The 20,685-nt window shown below is 38.9% G+C and overlaps 1 protein-coding gene across 8 annotated transcripts in view; it reads right to left on the reverse strand.

Moving 5' to 3' along the window:
- Nucleotides 1–20,685, reverse strand: part of DLGAP1 (DLG associated protein 1) — a 908,014-nt gene that overhangs the window by 763,078 nt on the left and 124,251 nt on the right. The window lies entirely within an intron of this gene.

Genomic DNA, 20,685 nt, shown 5'->3' on the forward strand with positions numbered 1-20,685 from the left:
TCAGACTCCACTAAAATAAGTTATTAAACAGTAAGAAATAGTGAAATCCACGCCTTATAATGATACAGAGATCAAACAAGTACAATTGCTTCATTCATCAGCAGGTGAATCGAAAATAAACATCCTCTGATCATTACAAGTGAGTCCTACAAATACATTTGATCCCACGTAAAATCATGCATATAGACACATTCCGTAAACTAGACCCTGAACTTGTAAGTGATCAGGTTAGGCATAGATAGTCAAGACACGACAGGACCTATGATTTCATCTTGAATTCAAGGCTTGGTTAGCACTACACTTTGACAACAGCATTCATTGAAAAAGAAGCACAATTTTCTCAGCACTGTGCTTTGGGCTCTAATGGAGACAATTCCAGCATATCGCATGTACGTACACTGGGCCTTTAAACCACTCGGGGAAATATAAATAGTGTCACAGGAAGAATACTAAATATATGGGGGAATATAAGCCAGCACTGAATTTTGTGGGTCAGAGGAGACAAGTTTTCAAACGCTGAGGTAGGTTTCAAATCCAAGAGGAGATGAGAGAGTTAGCACCGAGTTTTGCAGTTCTGATGGGATTGGAAAAATCCAAAAGCAGGCATGGATGAGTAGGGCAACTCTGAAAGGCTAAGTTTGACTAAGCTGAACACTTTATTCTAAAAGCTAGCCCCTGACTTCTCCACAACTTGCATTACAGAATGGAGGCACAAAGAGAAATTAAACAATGTCGGGTTAGTTCATTTTTATTTCCTTACCCAACGTCTTCAAGATTAGTGGAGAAGGGAAGAGAATTACTAAAGCCAAGGAGGCACCATGATGTGTCAAAAAACTCAACAGCTTTGGCTTACAAGGAATGAAGGCCAATTCTCCTTCCAGAACTTTCTTACTTTTAAGACCTAGGCCAAATTAATTACTATTTCGAAACCTCTAGATAAGTTTTCTTACTGCAAGATGGGGGCAAGAAGACGCCATTCAAAGCCTTTTTGAAAATGAACTTTTTACAATAATGCTTAGCTTCTTTCTCTTCAATGCCACTTCGCAAGGTCTAGAGAAGGAGGACATGAGTATGTGCTCTGGGATAGTATGGATGGTTTCTTGGATATTTGTCAGGTGTTTCCCCCCTCCCAGCTACACTTGAGGGCTAAATATGTTGTGATCTGTTCATATTTTTGTGATCTATTAAAGGACAAGAGAAATGGGAAAGCCTAGGGTGAGGTATTTTGACATCCTTGTTAGAATCCCTGGTCCTCTGTTCTTACTAATGAGATGCTTCGCTAAAAGTCTATACGAGGTTTGGTCTGCCTATAGTCAACCATTCCTGTGGGTAATTCAGAGGATGCTCCTCATTTCTGAGGCTGTCAGTTTGGTGTTTTGTTTTACCTTCATTCAATTATACACTTTTTTTGTGTGTGTTCATTCTCTTTTTAACACTGTTGTGTGTGAGTACACAGGTACGTTTACTTCCCTTGGTGTTTTCTTTCAAGTTGAAAATCTGCAATCAAGTTTCATCTATAGTCTTACCCAGTATACTTCCCATCCCGTTCATTATCATCAATTCATCAGTCACGTCTTCAAAGCTTCCCCAACTCCTTCCACTCCTCTAATTAGATTAGATGTCCCTTTTATGTGATTTCCTATTACCTTGAAGAGATCTTTAGTGTTGTGCTCCCCAAAGCACAGATGTTGTTATATTCACACCTGCACTAGGCTGTGAGTTCTTTGAGGGCAAGAACGACCTGATTCTTCTCTTTGTATCCTGGGTCTAGTTGTCTGGCATGTAATGAGGTGGCTCAGTACACAGGAATGCAAGATACTTCTCTAGAAACAACAAAAATGTCACCCTTTGCATTAACATTCAAATAGTAAGTATTATTCCATGTATCCAAGTGAAAGTTTCATTCATTCTTGCCTCAACGCTTCTCCAACTTATTCTCCAATGTAAGAGTGCCTCCCTGTCCCAGTTCTTTATTCATGGAAGCTTTTCTCCAATCCTAAACCCCACCAACTATCTTAGTCATTCTCTCTTGGGTTCAATTCTTTCAAGTTCTGTACTTAGCCCATTGAATGTACATTTACTTTCTGCTTGCATGTTAACAATTCTGACTTATGTCTCCCCTTAAAGTTGAAGTCTAAAGAGAAAAACCACTCAAAAAATTCTCAGCATTAAACAAAGGAAGCCTCAGCATTACTCAAAGTATGATGCCAGAGCCTTAGGCCCAAGCATCATATTTAATAAGGAAGTGTTCTCCCTTTGGGCAAAATCCATCTGTTTGAGTGCTCCTGGGTACTAAGTTGAGCAGAACTATTCAGCAATTCATTGCATCCAGCTAAACTTTGACAAAGGCAAAATCTTTTTTATCCTCTAATTCATAAAACCTCCTCATTTACACATCAGCCGTACTTTTTTGCAATGCCCACTGGGATAATTATAGTGGCTGTTTCACTTCTGTCTGCTTTATTTAGATAATAAGCCCAAAAGGCCAGGGATGTCTTTGCAATTTCTATCTATAGCACTGAATACAATATGTATGAACAACATTTGTGAAATATTAATACTAGCTTTTTAATATCTTTTTGTAACAAATCCTTATGAATGGTCTAGAGGCTATGTTAGAGTCAAATTGTGTTTATTTTCTTCTTGAGATTTCTATATTGATTCCAACATGAGAAATTATAGGCCACTGGTGTATCATTTAGAATTTTCTCTTCTCAAACATTTTTAGCAGTGCATGGCTGGTACTTAATTCTACATTTGAATCATGCATATGGTTTTCTCTAGATCCAATGCCAGCAATTTCATAAAAATGTGTCCAAGGGATAGCTCACCAGTAAGAGTATTCTTTGTGCTTTTCCTTTGCCAGGCGTTGCTTTAGGTGCTTTAACATACCAAACAAACAAACAAAAAAATCAACATGTATTTTCAAATTTGTTCAGTATCTCACAACTAAAGAAGATGCGAATCCAGGATTTGAGTACAGATTGATGGCAGACTGTATGATCTTAACCACTACATCCTACAGCAGGTTTATACTGCAGTAAGTGAGCAGGCACTTTAATTTTATTTATGTATTTTTTTTTAACGTTTAGTTATTTTTGAGACAGAGAGAGACAGCGCATGAACGGGGGAGGGGCAGAGGGAGAGGGAGACACAGGATCTGAAACAGGCTCCAGGCTCCAAGCGGTCAGCACAGAGCCCGATGCGGGGCTCGAACCCACGGACCGCGAGATCGTGACCCGAGCCAAAGTCGGCCGCCAAACCGACTGAGCCACCCAGGCGCCCCGGCACTTTAATTTTCAACAATAGCATTAAATCACAAAAACTCTTATTAAACTTCATGGTAGCATTTATAGTCTTCGATTTGTCAGTTTTCTTTGAACACTTTAAATTACTAATCTCATGCTTAATTGTGTAAGATAATAAATTCCATACCAACATACAGAATTTGTTATTATTTTGAATTTTTGTTAATAGGTAAATGCTTTTCTAAAAAATTTTGAGAGAGCATGCACGCACACACATATCAGCACACAGGGTAGGGGCAGAGAGAGAGAGGGAGACAGAGAATCCCAAGCAGGCTCCACACTGTCAGCACAGAGCCAAAAGGGCCTCGATCCCGTGAACCATCATGACCTGAGCTGAAATCTAGAGTCAGACACTGTACTGACTGAGCCACTCGGGTGCCACAATAAGTAAATGCTATTCAAGTACAATAACGCCCTTGGAAAACATATTTAGGAAAAATGAAAATATTAACGAAATCTCCATAGTAACGTCTTGGTATTAACTAGACAAGCCTGAATGCCAGTATTTGCACACACAAACTCATTTAAGCGTTGCTTTTCCACATGCCACTTCACTTCCCTCCTGTGGTTCCAAAGGTTATTAAAAATGCCCACTTATTCTTCAGCTGATGAATGATGCCTCTATTATTTTCTGTATGTTGGATTCAATCATCTAGCAAATATTTGTTGATTGTAATGTTCATGGTGCTCGGCCTACATCGATAAAATAACACAAGACAAGTTCCATATGGAGCTTACACTCTAGTATCAGAAGACAGACAACAAGCGGTAGATATAATGAATAAGTAACTTTGCTAGTAGGTTGGAAAGGGACGTGTGCTATGGAATAAAGGAAAAAAAAAATAGAGCTGGGTTAGCTGGTACAAAGTGCTGAGCAATGAGAGTTGATGTAAGGTGTAACATTAAATATGGCGGCCCGAGCAGATATCTTTGAGAAGGAGGACTTAAAGGAACAGAAGGAGTCAGCCATGCAGCAGTAGAAGAGAAGTGCATCCTGGTCAGTCAAGAATATTTTCATTACGCAAAACTGATTGTAAAAGCTTATCCTCGTCAGAGAAAACTTAACTGGAAACAACGAGATTGATCATTCATCAGCCCAAGATGGTAATGATTTCTCTTCTGCAAATGGGCTCTGGCTAGAAGCCTATCTGAGCTAAGAAATTCGCCAGGTTTTCCTCTGAACCAAAAGAGAGATAATCAATTGGGAACTGTGAGAGCAAGAAGACAGCCAGCATGTGGGCTCCTGAATTGATGGCATTTACCGTTATTATAAATTGAAAAAGAACTGGCAACAAGTTGAATTTCACCAAAGGTTAGGCCTTAAAAATGGTTAGTGAGCATGCTGCAGGGACATGCAGTAAAGAAAGTGAAAACCAAGTGGCTAGAACTTCATGGGAGCCGTACTCAACAAGACTTCCGTGATGGATCCAAGTGGGTCTGTTAGAGGAAAGGCAGTCTGCAGCCCAGATGGCCAACCATCCCCACCATGGGGCCAGAGATGGGGAGAGCAGTTTCAGAAACCAGCTCCTAGATTTACAGTCCTTGCAGGAGTAGACAGAGAAGGACTCTTTGTAGGCTAGAGAAAGACCTATCTTCCTCATGCAGATGCAAATGGGGCAAAGCCTCCATTAAAAAAAAAAAAAAAACAATTGGAAGCCGATTTTTGAAATCCCTGAGCTTTAACTGAATTCTGAGCAAGTTGACATGAAATTGATGCAGGGTTGGGTAAGCAGCTTCCAATGTCTAGAAACTATGCCTGGAAGACACCTCATGCTACGTAATAACGCACCGTGATCTGAAAAGGGCCATCTGGAATTATAAACCAAGTAATGCTTTGAAGACTTCATAAGATTGCATGAACCTCTGTAAATGCCCCAAATTGCAAATTTCTCATTTGTGATACTGTCATTTATTTCTCAACTCAGATTATTACTTCCTCCAAGAAGGCTTCCTAAATCCCCTACTACATAAACTTGCTTGACATTACAATCTCATGGGATTTCTAGAACTGTAATGGAAATATTAATTATGTAACAGTGATTTAACGCAGGCATCTCCCTCTAAGATAAAAGTTTCTTAAGGCCAAGAACCAGATTTGTTGGTCTTACTTCCCCTTCTTTCCCCAGCACTTAGCCTAGTATCTGGATAAAACAAACACCTAACAAATGTTCTTCAAATGAGTAAATGAGGACATCCAGAAAACAAAGGCTCAGAGGGATTAGGACCTAAAATGTAGCCAATTATCTTAGTGTGCTATAGCATAGGAGTGTGGTCAAAAGAAAAAAAATATGGAAGGCTAGTTGATAAGAGATAATGGAAGACCCAATGTCTACAGAAATAAAATGTACCAATTTCAATAATTTAAAACATTGCTATTCCTTCACAGCTTACAGAGGGACAATATAGGAAACATTTATCTAAAGAACAATATCTGTATTTTTTCCCAAAAGGTAAATTTGGGGAATTAAAATTTGTTTTCCATGATGTTCATATTATCCATAATAGAGGCATTAACTTAATAATTTGAGAGAGGGCTTATGAGTGCCAAACCTGGAATCAAACCACTGGGGTAGCCTCCCAATTCTATCCCTTACTAGCTAGACTAACTACTTCATTACAATTTCCTGATCTGCAAAATGGGTATCGTAGTTAAGAATGGAGTTCTATTGCATATGTGATGTACTTAGAGTAGTACCTGGCATAAGGTAAGTTGGTATACATTTATCATTATTATTTTTGCTGTTATCTATATACTGTTAATAATACGGACTCTACAGACTACCATGCTACTATCTAGACATTTAACAATGAAATGTGAAATGCTTACTTGCCCTAACAAACATCCTTGGCATCTGGTAATTTCTTTCCTCTCTTAACGAGCTTCACCTTTTTTACAGGAACTTTATGACAGTGCATTTCCACAAATTCTTTGTTGAAGCAGACAAGGGAAAAGTTATAATCTCTTAGGTATTGTGCATTGAATGCTATTTATTATGCTTATAATTACCGAATTTATTGTAATTATACCTCTTAAATCAATCTGACAGTCAATTGACTTTAAAATAAAGTGATTTTCAAACTTAACTGATGAAACTGAATTCATCCCAGTTATCAAATGTTAAGGAAAAATGAAAATACACAAACCTTTGAAATATACTTCATATTCACTGTATTCAATACTGTGTGAAGCAGCACAATATTAGGCACAAGGTAAGTGATCAATAAATATTGATCAAATGAATAAATGGCTGAATGGATAATTCTTATGTGATGGGCTAAGCAGCTCCTAGAATGATTGAGATCTGTCACTGTTGAACATAGTACTCATAACTCTATCATAGGCTCTTGGTAGAAACATGTAAGGAAAAACAGGGAAGAACGGCCAAAAAAATTTTTTTTTCAATCTTCTATTGCTATCTAAGACTTTCTGTTTCTCTAGTTGAAAATAGGATTAAAGGGAAATCAAAAGCAGCACATCTTCTGTGCCCAACAGAATCCATCCTATTGATATTCTCCTCTAAATATTTCTCATCAGTTTGGGCAGCCCATGTTTATTTGTCTATGTATTATATAGCACTGTGCATTGTGAAAGCAATAAAAATAACAATCTCACGTACGTATCATAATACATAACGACGTATTCAAATTCTATATTGGATATCAAGATATCACAAGTTTTAGTCACTAGGCACAGGCATACAATACAGTAGAGCAGTGTCTCTGGCCTTTAATTGCTCCCTTCCTGTGATCAAGTGCTTTTACAGGGTAGATGAGGAAGACAACAATCAGGCAAGACTGGGGGGCACTGGGGTAAGTAACGGTCCTGCTTCAACTTCCACTCCGGCAAAGTCTTCCTTGGAGATAGCCTCGCAACTGCACTTCGCTCCCCTGTTATGACTGTGCCCTGGAGCACCATGGATTAACAGAGAGGTCTCCAAGGACAAAATACAGCACCGACACAGCTCAGTTTTGAACAGAGTCAGCCTCTGCACAGCCCTCTGCCACTGCACTCTATGTGCCTGGCTGCAGCCACATCCTGATACGCCCGGAGGGACGTAAGGCACTAGAGCTGAACGTTTATCGAGTTCTGGCTCTACCCTGTGGCCCAGTGATGATTAAATGATCAGGATCAACCTTTTCTAAGCCCTGTTGGTTACCCTGTACCACAATTTGGTCAGTAGATCCATTACTTTTTCCCCCTTGTCCATATCCCTGCCGAGGTTCCAGTTTATGTAGGATGGGGATCTTGTTTATTGCCACCCGCACCCCCCTTCTAGGGATTCAGTGCGTTTAAAAAATTTGGGGGGGTGCATTTTCTACTACCAATCCCTCTCCTACCCCACTGATCTTACTGCATGACCTAACTCAAGCCTACTGGCTAGGTCTACACGGAGATACCCGAGACACGAGCTACCGTAAGCGGACAGGACACTTTCCCAGTTTTACTCTTTAAATACAAAATTTGAAAAAGCGTCGGAAATAAGGTACACGTTTACACTTCTCTGTTTTGTACACACGATCAGAGTCACACTATTGACCTTAGATTCCTTGCTGCTCTGCTCCATCACCTCTCAGGATGCCTGTTCATCCCTTGCCATTCGACCTCTGCCACTGACACATTCACGGGCTTAACCGTCGTCATCTGGTACCATCTTTCAGAATCATACAGTCTGTTTATTTGGAATGGTTTGCTCTAACAACACTGGACGGGCCATGCCCAATCATAACATCACGTGAAAAGAGAGGCGTGGCCATCGTATTAAAGTAGTAGCATATATATTTGTTAAGATACCATGGCACGTAATTACCATTGAAAATGTACTCAATGTAGTTGCCTATACCATCTAAAAAATAAAGGAGTCTATTTCTTGCTCTATTTTACGCTCCTGAAGTTGAGATTGAAAGGATTGGAGGGAAAATCTGTTTTCCAGGGCTCCAAGGTCAGTTTTTCATGAATAATTCTTTCACTGTACTTACTGATACTAACAAGTCAGCAAGTTAACAAGCTCCCCCTACAGTGAATTGCATACTCCCTACTCACCTCTGATTTGATTCCCACTTCACAATCCCTCTTTTTCTCCCTCTCTCCAAGTGCAGAGATAGGATGGAGGGGAAACAGCTGAAGAGTAATTAGAAATTGATCCCACAGATGATCAAACACCAACTTTGACAGTTGTTTCAGTTGGGATCATGTAGAACAGTGACTAAAATATATAACAAGAACTAAGAGTTGTCTTTGAAAAAGGAATAGCTCTCTACTTATGAGCAAGTGGTATTAAAAAGGAAAGCCCTGGTTAAAAAGAAAACCTATCCTAGCATCCTGACATGGTCAATGGCTCCAATACTTCCCAAGATTCTTTTTATCTCAGACATCACTAAGGTAACATTTCTTTGATGGCCTTGCCATCCGTCGTTCAAAGGAAAATTCAGGGCATTTCTACCGCTTCACACAGCACAATTTCCAAATCATTATGGAGCCTAAGCGTTACTAAGATATGAGCAACTGAGCCATAAAACTACACTGTGTGAAAGACAGGAGGAAATCTGAAAATTGTAACATACTAAAATCAAGCCCAATTCATGTGCAGGCAAAATTTAAAACAATGCATTAAGCCAATTCTCAATGAGCGTCTTGAAACTACAATGAGTACGCAGAGTGTGGTTGGATTCCAAGAGTATCCACAGAATATAGTCACAAAGGCTTTCATGGAAGATACTAAAGTTCCATCTTGAGGCCAAGAAAACTGGTAAGAGAGCAAGGTCTGTTTTCTTTATTTTTCAAAAATGTCATTTTCAATTTGCAGGTTCATTAAGAAAGGCCATCTATATAAGCCACTAGATTTCAATAATAATAAAACCTCAGTGTATTTACCTGCCTAAGTAAGGATATTAGATCTTAAACGTTTATGTTTAGGTCTCAAAGTATCTTATAGTCATCATTAATATCAAAACTATTTTACAGAGCTTCTGATCAAGATAGTATTGAATTTTTCATCAAGGTATGTTTCAGAGTCTTTTTTGTGTTTTAACAAAATTCCTAACATCTGATTGCTTCACTAATAGTTACTGCTGTTATAAAAATTTAAAGTTATGAATGCATCATCTGTGGAACAGCAAAGAACACTGATAACCTATAATTCTTTTCTGAGTTTTTTTTTTAAAACACGGTGCTGTATCGTCTTATTTTCTTCTGTATGATCAAATTTAAACATTCAGTGAGTATCTAACTTTGCTATAAGTGCTAAGAATGCAAAGACTAAAAAGACCAAGGAGTGCACGGTCCAGTTTGGAAACCAAAACAAATAAACCTAGCACGTGAAATGTGTTAATAAATCACATGGAAGGTCCCAGGAGGAGAAACTGATTTATGGAAAGATGGACATATTTCCACCAAGTCTGAAGATTTTGATAGAAATCAACCGGAACACAAGGTAGGGAAAGAGATTTTGTGAAGGCTCGATTAAATCAAAGGTGCAGCATTTCAAGGGACAGAATAAAAGGAGAACGAAGAGGAGAAGAGAGGAGATGGGCCATTTGTGTCCTTACATCCCTATCTGATTTCCATACTTCAGACAGTAGCCGCTCAAAGTTCCCAAGTAGGATAATCATATTTGAACTTCAGAAACAGAACTGCGCAGCAGCTGGACGAACTTTCAGCACCTCCCACTCAATCCACCTCCATCTTTGCCTTCTTCCCCTTCAATTCTGAGGCACATGCGTCCACCCCTTCTGTGGTCTCAGCCTGGGAATCCCCAGAGGGAACGTGACCCGTCTCTGGTCTCTTCTCCCTTCTACTTTCAGCCTTGTCTTTGCCATGAACATTTCTGGGTAAGAATTCCTTTATCAAGTATTAGTTCAATTCCAGAAGGAACACTTTCCAAAAAAAATAATGGCAACACGGTAAAAAGCCCTAGGGGCACTCCCCCCTAAACACGGCATGCTTTGAAAGGTGGCAGTTATGGGAAAGAGCGAGATAGAGTATTATTGCTCCTATTTCCATTGTTTGTCCCTCCCATGGTTTTAGAGCTGCTTGTGGCATTTTAGCTGGTGGGCTAGGGGAAGTGACCCCAACAACTCAAAATGTGGAAGAGAATGCCTCTTTGATGAGCTCTGTTTTTCTTTCTAGATGCATTCAAAATGAACAGCTAAACCGGACATACTTTTTCAAGGTTTATTTGAATTAAATATATTTATTCTTTTATTATACCTCAATAAATGCAATAGCCTGTCATAGTCTGGAGAATCTTACAATCCTCTTGTTCTCTTGAACACACCCCCACAGTACATTCTGACTCTCTTCTTAGCCAAAGTAGTAGTTAAAGAGAGTAGGAGGCAAATACATGAAGCCAGCAGGAGATCTATCAAATGTGGGACTTCATCATCAATGGGTCTAAGTCTCCTCCATTTTCTCTCCTGTAAACACAACCAACAGCTATGATTTTAATTCATTCTTGCACTCATTTATAATGAATTAAAGTTGCCCTTTCCAAGCTCTAAAAAAAAAAAATCTGGGGTAGAAACCCTAATCTTAGACACACACATGCACGCACACACACAAACAATACCACTGCAAAAAAAAACAACCTCATAAGAATGAAATAGAAGACTGATGATGGAAATAACCAATGATTCTCAGATGTTTAAAAAAAGTAATTACCAGAACCATTCCTCTCCTTGTATCTGTTACACATTATGAAATTTAATGAAGCTCTTCTGGAGGCTAAAATAAACTTTTTAACACTTTTAATTCTAGGACTTTAGGATGGAAAAGTGGATATTTTTGAACAAACAGCACTAGATACAATTTTAAAAATGGTTATTAACTTTGTCATCATTCATAAAAGAAAAGTATTTTAAAAACCTGTATCAATACTGTTTTCTTATCTCAGTTTGAGGATTATGCAGTTGAATACAGAAATCATTTTTTAAAATTTTTTAATGTTTATTCATTTTTCAGAGAGAGAGAAACAGAGCATGAGTGGGGGTGGGGCAGAAAAGAGAGAGACACAGAATCCAAAGCAGGCTCCAGACTCTGAGCTGTCAGCACAGAGCCCGACGACACGGGGCTTTAACTCATGAGCCATGAGATTATGACCTAAGCCGAAGCTGGAGGCTTAACCAACTGAGCCCCCAGGCATCCCCAGAAATCATTTTCAATGTAGAAAATCAATTCTTCATATTGTCAGCGTTTGTATTCACCGTAAGCTTATAAATCTATGAGTATTAACATAAGTTAGTGGAAATAATTTACACAGGCTCAATCTGTGTTAGCCATAAGAAATATTACATATTTATAAGTATTATGATGTAGCATCAGGATTTTACCAGTTCCTAAGCTTAGTGTTCATGGTTGAAAGCACTCAATCATTGAAAGTGGGAAGCAACTGTGGCACAATACCCAGCAGCTCCAAGTCTGGGGATGGAAGCAATTGGTCCTGTCCTTGTAATTATGGTGAAAAACAAGACTCCTCCTTGAGTTGGAGATGAACTCCTTGAGAGTTTCTCACTAGCAACTTCCAATTTCAAGTAGCCTCCAGCCCACAGATCACACTCACTTTAAAATCAGACTCTCAGAGAGGATACTAATGATTTCCAAAGCTGATAATATCCATCCGGACACCGAACACAGCTTTTGAGCATTCCAAGAAGAGCCAGAGTGAAACAATAGGTCATCTGAGGAAAATACTAAACTAATTCAGGTCAATAATTGAAAATAATAATGAGAATTCAAAACCTGTTGCAAGAACATTCCATATTTTACCGGTTAGGACATGCCTCGATTCTGGGTATTATGTAACAAAGAGAGGAGGTAGCTGGGAATGAAATATACACTCTGAAACATTTTTTCATGAATATTTTATGCAGGAAACCCAATATTTTCCAACAATTGTGTTTGTCCAATGTTTTTCCCTCTTCAAAGTTATAAGCAATCAAGAGCTTTTAAATTCTGGAATTTTTGATTCAATCTGGAAATCCAGCAATACATGTCGCTCAAGATTGTAAATATAATGAACCATGCTTCTGGTCTCTGTACAAAATCAAATATTTCTGTCTGTGCTTCAATGAAATATAAGCCACATACAATAAAATCACGTACAGCTTAATATTTGGGAAAACAGATGCTTTTGTATCGACACCACTCGATCAGTATATAGAATATCCTTTGCACCTCAGAAAGTTCCCTTGTGCCCGTGGTACCTGACACTCCCACCCCACTCTCCATCACCGTAGATCATTGTTCCGCTTTCTGTCCCTGCAGTTTGCCTGCCCCAGAGTTTTCTATCAGCAGAATCGTACAGTATGCGATGCTTTGTGCTTGGCTTCTTTCGTTTTGTAAAACGAAGTTGAGCTCTACGAAGATCTGTGAATTAATAATCTGTTCCTTTACGGAAGCTGAGAGCATCTCATTCTATCCCTCTTCTACAGTTTGTTTACTGGCGGTATTTCCAGTTTTTGTTATAAAGCTTCCAAGAACACCTGAAACCAAGACTTTGTGTCCACTTGTGTTTTTATTTTTTCTTTTGAGAGATACCTAGTCCTGAGACACAAGGAAAGTGCTTGCTTTACTTGATAAATTGTTGCACAAAGCAGTCATACATTTGCACTTGGAAGGTATGAGATTTACATCGCTCTGCCCCCTTCCCAGCGTGTGTTATTGTCAGGCTTTCCTTTTACTCATCCCGCTGGGTGTGATTTCATCTGAAGTTTCCATTCACATGTATCTAAAGATGTGGAGCATCTCTTCATGAGTTCATTTGCCATTTCTTACATATTCTAGAGTGAAAGGTCTACTCAAATAACTAGGTTAAGTTGTCGAGTTCATATGTATACTAAGCACAACATTGTATCTCTTTTACATAGGTTTTCCCAGTCTGTGTCGTGTCTTTTAATTTCCTAAGCAATGTATTATGAAGAACAATAGATCTTAATTTTTACAAGTCTAATTTATCATTTGTTTTCCTTCTTATAAGTGCTTTTTGCCTCAGCTAAAGTCCCAAAAATAATCTTTTACTTTCTTTTACATGTTATGGATTGTATGTCTATCATCCAGATTGAATTGATTTTCTTTATATGTGATGCAATGATTGGGGTTTACTTTTTTCCATATGGATATCCAATTCTTCCAGCGTCATTTGTTGAAAACAGTAGCAAATCTGTATGAAATTACTTTGGCTCATCCATCAGAAGTCAATTCACCATATTCGCAGACTTTTTTTTTTCCATTGGCCTACATAAATATACTTGAACTCCACACTATCTTGATCAGTGTAGTATGTAATTTTCAAATGTAGTATATGGTAACAGTTGAAATAAAATACTGTAAGCTTTTGAACTTTTTTTATTAAAGTGCTATTTTCTGGGGCACCTGGGTGGCTCAGTTGGTTGGGCTTCTCACTTCAGCCCAGATCATTATCTCATAGCTTGTGGGTTTGAGCCCCGCATCGGGCTCTGTGCTGACAGCTCAGAGTCTGGGGCCTGCTTCAGATTCTGGGTCTCCCTCTCTTTCTACCCCTTGCCCCCCTCCTTGCGCTTTGTCTCTCAAAAATAGTTTTTTTTTTTTAACTTTTTAATGGTTATCTATTTTCTTTGGGGGTGCCAGGGTGGCTCAGTCGTATTCAGATTTATTTCTTCGTGGCTTTTTTATTTAAAAACATTTTTTTAATGTTTATTTTTGAGAGAGAGAGAAACACAATGTGAACAGGGGAGGGGCAGAGAGGGAGACAGACTACAAAATTGACTCCAGGCTCTGAGCTGTCAGCACAGAGCCTGACGTGGGGCTCGAACTCACGACCCAGGAGATCATGACCTGAGCTGAAGTTGGACATTTAACCCCCTGAACTGCCGAGGCGCCCCACCTCCTGGTTTTCTTTGGGGAAAAAAAAAAATCAAAGGACCAATAAAGACTTGGAGTAGCACTAGGATATAGTACAACTGCAAATTTCCATTAGTTAGAGAAAGTGAAAACTCAAAGGAACATGTTTTAGAAAGCATTCTTAAGCTCCTGACTCAGAGGCAGGTGTGAAAGTGAGAAATGGTGTTTTAGTGATTGTAATCGCTTTAATTTCAGGCCTCTTGCCCAGCCTGCCCCAAGAAGACAGGGAAACCCCTGCACTCTTTTGCATTTTATATGCCTACAGAGTTGATCCTTTGTAAGATGCAATTTGATGTTCGCCTGTAGGACTTGAAGCTGTGAAGACACTTCCCCGAAGGCAGATTAGGGGCTTTTTGCCAACACTTTTGCGAACCGAGGTCATGAAGCTTCCAACCATCATCACAGCAGAAGGACTCGTTGGCTACATAAAGTAATAGGGCGATGCTTCAGCAGCAACATCAGGAAATTCAGAAATCAAAGGAAATCCACGCGTTTCAAGTTGCCCCATCAAGAACTTGAGTTATCCCGTTTCTTTCCATCAACTTGTATGAAAATGGCATTCATCTGCTAACACTAAAAATGTCAATTGATACTTAAATTGTTACAGATGAAGACCTGAAATTCACTTATGTATTCAGTTAGAAACGGTGTTTTTCATGAATGGGTGGCATTGATTTAGGGACTCAAAGGATAGGAGTGTTTTGTTTGCTGTTTAATCTGAGGATGTGGTCAATTATCAAAATAACCACAAATTCTTTCCTTCTCTGTATTAATAGTGAGGTCACAGATCCTCCCCTCCAAACGTCTGTTGCTTTGGCCAGTGCAACAACAGCAGAAGTGTTATGAGCAGAGTCTTGAACAGTGACTGTGCACTGGACCTTTTCCTCTGGATCCTTTCAATACCCAGTGTCCCTGAAAAGAGGCTGAGGCCATCCAGCTAGAGTTGAGAAGTACATGGTCCCAATTACCAGCCAACTGCCAGATCTGTTAGTGATGCAGTCTAAGGACTAGCAGTTCCCAGCTGACTCTCTAGCTGATCTCAAATCCAGAGATTTGACCTAAGATCAGCAGAACCTCACCCAGAGCAGCAGAAACTGGAGTTAAATAAATGGTTGTCGTATTCAGCCATTAAATTTGGGGTGGTTTATTAACCATTAACGGTTGAGTGATACACGATGTGAGCGAGATATGGCTTTAGGTAGGCGGAAAGAACTTTGTAGATGAGAATATTAATTTCAGCACAGCTGGAAGGACAAAAGGAGAATGGGACTAAGAGCAGCAGGTTCTTACATTTCAGTCAATTTGACGGAATGTATGAAATGTCATACCTCTAATTCGATTACTGGGTTTATGTTCAACCCAGACCATTTGGGATGACAGACCAAGATAGAGATCCAGAATATGTCCTGTCCCTTATATTGGCCCATTATGCCTCTAGGTTCAAGACCAGTTCAAAACAAGAGTTGAACTGGGTTGAGATATTGGAATGAGACCCAAGAAATATGTTTTTGGAAATTCAAGCATTTGTTTTCATTAAGATAATCTTTACGGCCATGTAAGTCCGTTTTCATTTTACTAAGCTTAAAAAAGCAGTAAGAAGTTTATTTAAAAAAAAACTTGCCACTAAACTTTTCTTACTTTTTTTTTTTTATCTCACAGTGCACAAAATGTCATTTTTCTCCATTGGAAAAAAATAAACCCATAATTTTGCTTTTAGATACAGAGTCAGATTGTAAAAAATTGATAGTTGTAACTAGTTACTAATAGTGATGGGTCTAATCAAAATGGCCATAATGTATCTTGTTAACAGTCCTATACAGGAGCTAAAGTTTCCATTCATTTGCCTTTTCTTTCTACTGAATTTCTAAGAGTATAATTAATCAGAGTATCATTTTACTCTTACCCCCCTTTCAGATCACGGTCAAAGAACCCTTCACAGAAGCCTATTTACAACTTCAGTCTCTTTCAGTTTTACTATGGGTTTCATAGAGAGTTGTGCTCACCTTCTTTATGGGACTTCCCTCAGTGAATATTTGGACTTGTATTGAATGATGTCTGTCTTCCTCATGGATTTGTAAACTCCTTGAGAGGCAAAGACCAAACATCTTTAGACTTTGCAATTTATTCTCGGCATGGAGCTCAGCGTCTGGCATCTAGCATTCACTGAACCAATATTTGTTGAGAGGGTGAAGTAATAAAGAGCGATCTCTTTAGCATGCATGCTGTCTCAGTTTAAATGCTAACAATGCCAAGTGCTGAGGTAAATTTATTCCAGTGAGATGCAACAGCAGGGGCACCAAACAGGAAAAAAACAAAAAACAAAACTTGTAAGAATCAAGAAATGGAAAGGCCAGGTGGAACCAAAGCTGGGTGGTCCACAGGGAGAGATGGGTTTAGAGAGGGGGTTAGGACACCAATCATATAGGGCCTTCTAGGTCCGGGTCAGAGCTCAGAGTTTACTCTGAGTGCAACGGGAGAGGCTGCAGGGATTCAACAGGGTAATGATGGAACGTATGCTTAGATCGTCCTTGGCTGCTGTGCCAGCAGTGGAGTGAAGGGAGGCAGGGGTGGGAGCTAGGAGAGAAGTCAGGCACTCTAAAGTAGTGAAGATTTTGACCTCTTGAGGTTCATGCTACAGATATGGAAAAAAGTGGATAAATTTGTGACATTTTCTTGAGGATCACTAGGCTATGTTTGACCGATGAGAAGAGGAATCGAGCTATTTCCCTGGTTTCTGTCCTGAGCAACTGAGTGGGTAGTGTTCCATTCACTGACACGCAGAGTCTATGGATGGGATAGAAGGGGCATGAGTGGAGGCATGGAGAAAATAGCATCATGTGGAAGCATTTAAGTGAAACTTTAAAAGTAAGCAAGATGGAAATTGGACATACTGTGCAGGCACTAATACAAAGAAAGCCAGAATAGCTTCAGTAAGGACAAGATTTTAGAACAAGAGATATAACAAGGGTAAACAGAGACATTTCAGTGGTAAGTCAATTCATCAAGACGGCCTGACTGTCCTTAATGGATCTGCACCTATTAACAAAGCCTCTTATCACAGGGGGTGGTATGTGTTAGAACCCAAAGAGAAATGGACAAGCCCACAGCTCTAGTCGAGAAACACAGTTTTTACAGGCAAACGGATGCTTCTTATAAATTATCTTTCCTAATCACACATGCTAATGAATTCACTCCAGTTTCTAATTTGTATTATGGAATATACATAATTCTAACTGACTTCTTTAGAACTGCTAAAATTATAGAATCTTAATTCTTCCTTGCTTAAAATTTCTCTGATACCAGTGCCAGGGATCTCCAAATCTTCATGACTCAATAATCCAACATGGGTATTATTTAACAAAAATAAAATACTGAATGTCAGCATTTACTCTTTACTGTGAATGCACATGTTCTGTCCATGAAAAACACAAGTTACTTCAGGCTTCTAAGTGTGATGTCAAGCCCACTAAAAATCCTTAACTTTGGAATTTTTTTTATTAAAAGATTGGAAAGACTTTCACACTTAAAATTCTCGCATTGAAAGTTTCCATGTTAACACCTGTGGTAATAGCATCATTCACATGTACCATTTTTATAGAGCCTGAAAATTCTAGAACACTTCCAGAAACATTATCTCACTCAATTCTCACAACTCAGTAAAGTTGTTTCAGGAAAAAAAGTGTATTTCAAGAGGCCAAAAAGGTAAGGGGCCTTAAGTCACAGCTATCTGGTCTTCCGACTTCATGTCCGCTCTTTCCTTCCCACAGACTTAGCTTTTAGGGCAAATGTAACAAAATACAAGGTATTTGTGCACCCACATTATTCTTCTTGGCCTGATAACCCTCCATATTTTTTTTTTTATTTAAAAAAAATTTTTTTTAACGTTTTATTTATTTTTGAGACAGAGAGAGACAGAGCATGAACGGGGGAGGGGCAGAGAGAGAGGGAGACACAGAACCGGAAGCAGGCTCCAGGCTCTGAGCCATCAGCCCAGAGCCCGACGCGAGGCTCGAACTCACGGACCGCGAGATCGTGACCTGAGCTGAAGTCAGACGCTTAACCGACCGAGCCACCCAGGCGCCCCAACCCTCCATACTTTTTAATTGTACTGTCAGATTTTCAATACACCCAAGTAGATCTTAGTAAATTTTCCAAGTAACAGACAAAACATTTTGCTATTCCTAGACAAAATTGACTTTTACAAAAAATAAAACGTAAAAGGACAATTCACTAGACCTCAATCTTCTTGAAATCCTATTATAGAAGTGAACCTAAATAAGGTTATGTATGCAACGACTCTTCTGGAAAAATGTCTAGAGTATTTAAAACAGTCGACGTTTCAGTGTTATTTAACAGCTAAGGTGTACCTAAATGTTTCATGAATATCATCTAGGTAATTCCAGACCTGTATGGAATTCTATGCTCTTTCCAGTCAATTCATACCAAGAATTATGAATTACTGTTATCCATATACTTTCAGGATAAGGGGATACTAATAACATAAGGAAAATGTGAATAAGGAGAAGTATCCGTTTTCTTATAAAGTAGAAATAAGATTGAATAAGAATATACGCTAAGTACAAATGACATACGTTTTGAAAAAACAAAAAGATTTAAGTACTAAAAGCTTTTTGTCCCTGCGATTGTCCCAACAACTGAAATTCAACAAGACAATTGTGTTAACCTTGGATTCTGCCGTAAACAATACCAAATATGATTAGGTATTGAGTTAATAAAAGGTCATAGCAATTAAAGTTGGCTTGAAGTCTCTATTAACCACCAGTATCAACCAAATGTTTCGTTTCCTTCAGAACACTGGAGAATAGAACTTTTCTTCTAAGGAACTGTCCTGGAATATCCTAGACGTATGTAATGCGACACCTGAAGTTTTCCCTTAAACTTTCACCATCCTTCAAGTCTACCCCTATTTCTACTCCTACCCAAGAATCAAAGCAGATACTGTAGGAGAAATAGGACAGACCACCTAGAAACTTTTCCAAAGCGGTACTGATGTTCTTAACACTGCCCAGTTCTGTCAGACCAAAAACAGATTTTGGGTCCTAACTCTGAAGGCAACTTTTTTTTTCCTCAAAGAGCCTTTGACAGGAGAGTAAACATGACAAAATCAAAGGTAGTTTTGAAATTAACCGATATAGGTTAGTCTCTGTGGCCACTCTACCCACACTCTATGCCTCTGTGCATTTCTTGGGGGTGTGACCTTGACAAAGTCGCTGAATTCCTCGATCGTCATTGTATCGGGAAATGAAACGGCAATACGTACTGCATATAAAGTCAGAACTTCAGCTGGAGTAGGTAGTGCAAAGTGAAGGTGTCCTGGTTACTTAGTAGTTTATCATTTCACGGATTCAACAGCTTAGGTCATCAGGTGCAAGAGTAACATGTTATGGATGAAATGGCCCAAATCTGCTATTAAGAATCATTAAAATGTGAAGCGATTTAAAAGAGAAGTCGTACAGTTACCCCTGGAAAGAATCAAATTTGGGAGTTTTAAAAGCAGTTGTCCTTGGAAGTAATTTGGTCACATCGCAAAATGAGATTTGCATTCAAACTGGAGTTATTATATTCTATGGGCATAAAGTGATGAACATAATGAATCATGTTCAAGATTTAAAGCATGACCTGAGATCTTGCATATATTACTGTTTTGTTAAAAATTCTGTAGAAAATTCTGCTTCAAGTTCCGTCAACTAAAGACAACATCGGTGATCATACCAGAGGTGGGTAAGAATGTATTTAAGAATAATTACAACAATAGCACCCAATAGTAGTATCAGTAATAGCTCACATGCGTGCCATATTTCTGTGTCATACACTAGGTCTCATTTAATATTCACAGAACATATTATGGATAGATATTCTGTCGTTCTCATTTCAAACGTGAAACTATTCGGAAGTAAGGTAATTGACCCAATATCAAGACCCACTGCAAAGCGGCAGATTTGAAATCATCAAGCTTAAATTATCAGTGACCTTCAGAAATTTAATACATGCCAGATTTTTAAAAACTTCTACTCTTGAAAAATATAATAATGTCCTCCTATGGTTGACTAGGGAAGATGAAAGAATATTTGTGGTAGGAGAATTTACAAATGAGAAATTTAAGCCCTCCAAGAAAACAGTATTAAGATCAGGGATGAGTAAACCTACAAAAGCCCTGACAAATGTTTGCACAACCATGTAGTATAATCATTTATTGAACGCTCAATGTGTACCTCCAGTACACTCTTCATAAATTAGCGCTTATAATTTTCACAACTACTCCAGAAGAAGTCATGGCCAAAAGGTGGCATAGTCAGAGTTCGAACCACAGATGCTCATTTGGTTCCAAAGCCCATGTGCTCAGCCACCGTGCTATGATCAAGGGCCTTTACATACCTTCAATCTTGCCAGTTTCCATTTATCAGGTTTTGTTCACTAGGAAACTTTCGGGACATCCCTTCCCCACGTTGGACATAAGACACTTGATAAGTTGTTACACATTGC

The sequence above is a fragment of the Neofelis nebulosa genome, chromosome 11, assembly GCF_028018385.1.
Source record: "Neofelis nebulosa isolate mNeoNeb1 chromosome 11, mNeoNeb1.pri, whole genome shotgun sequence".
NCBI classification, from domain to species: Eukaryota; Metazoa; Chordata; class Mammalia; order Carnivora; family Felidae; genus Neofelis; species Neofelis nebulosa.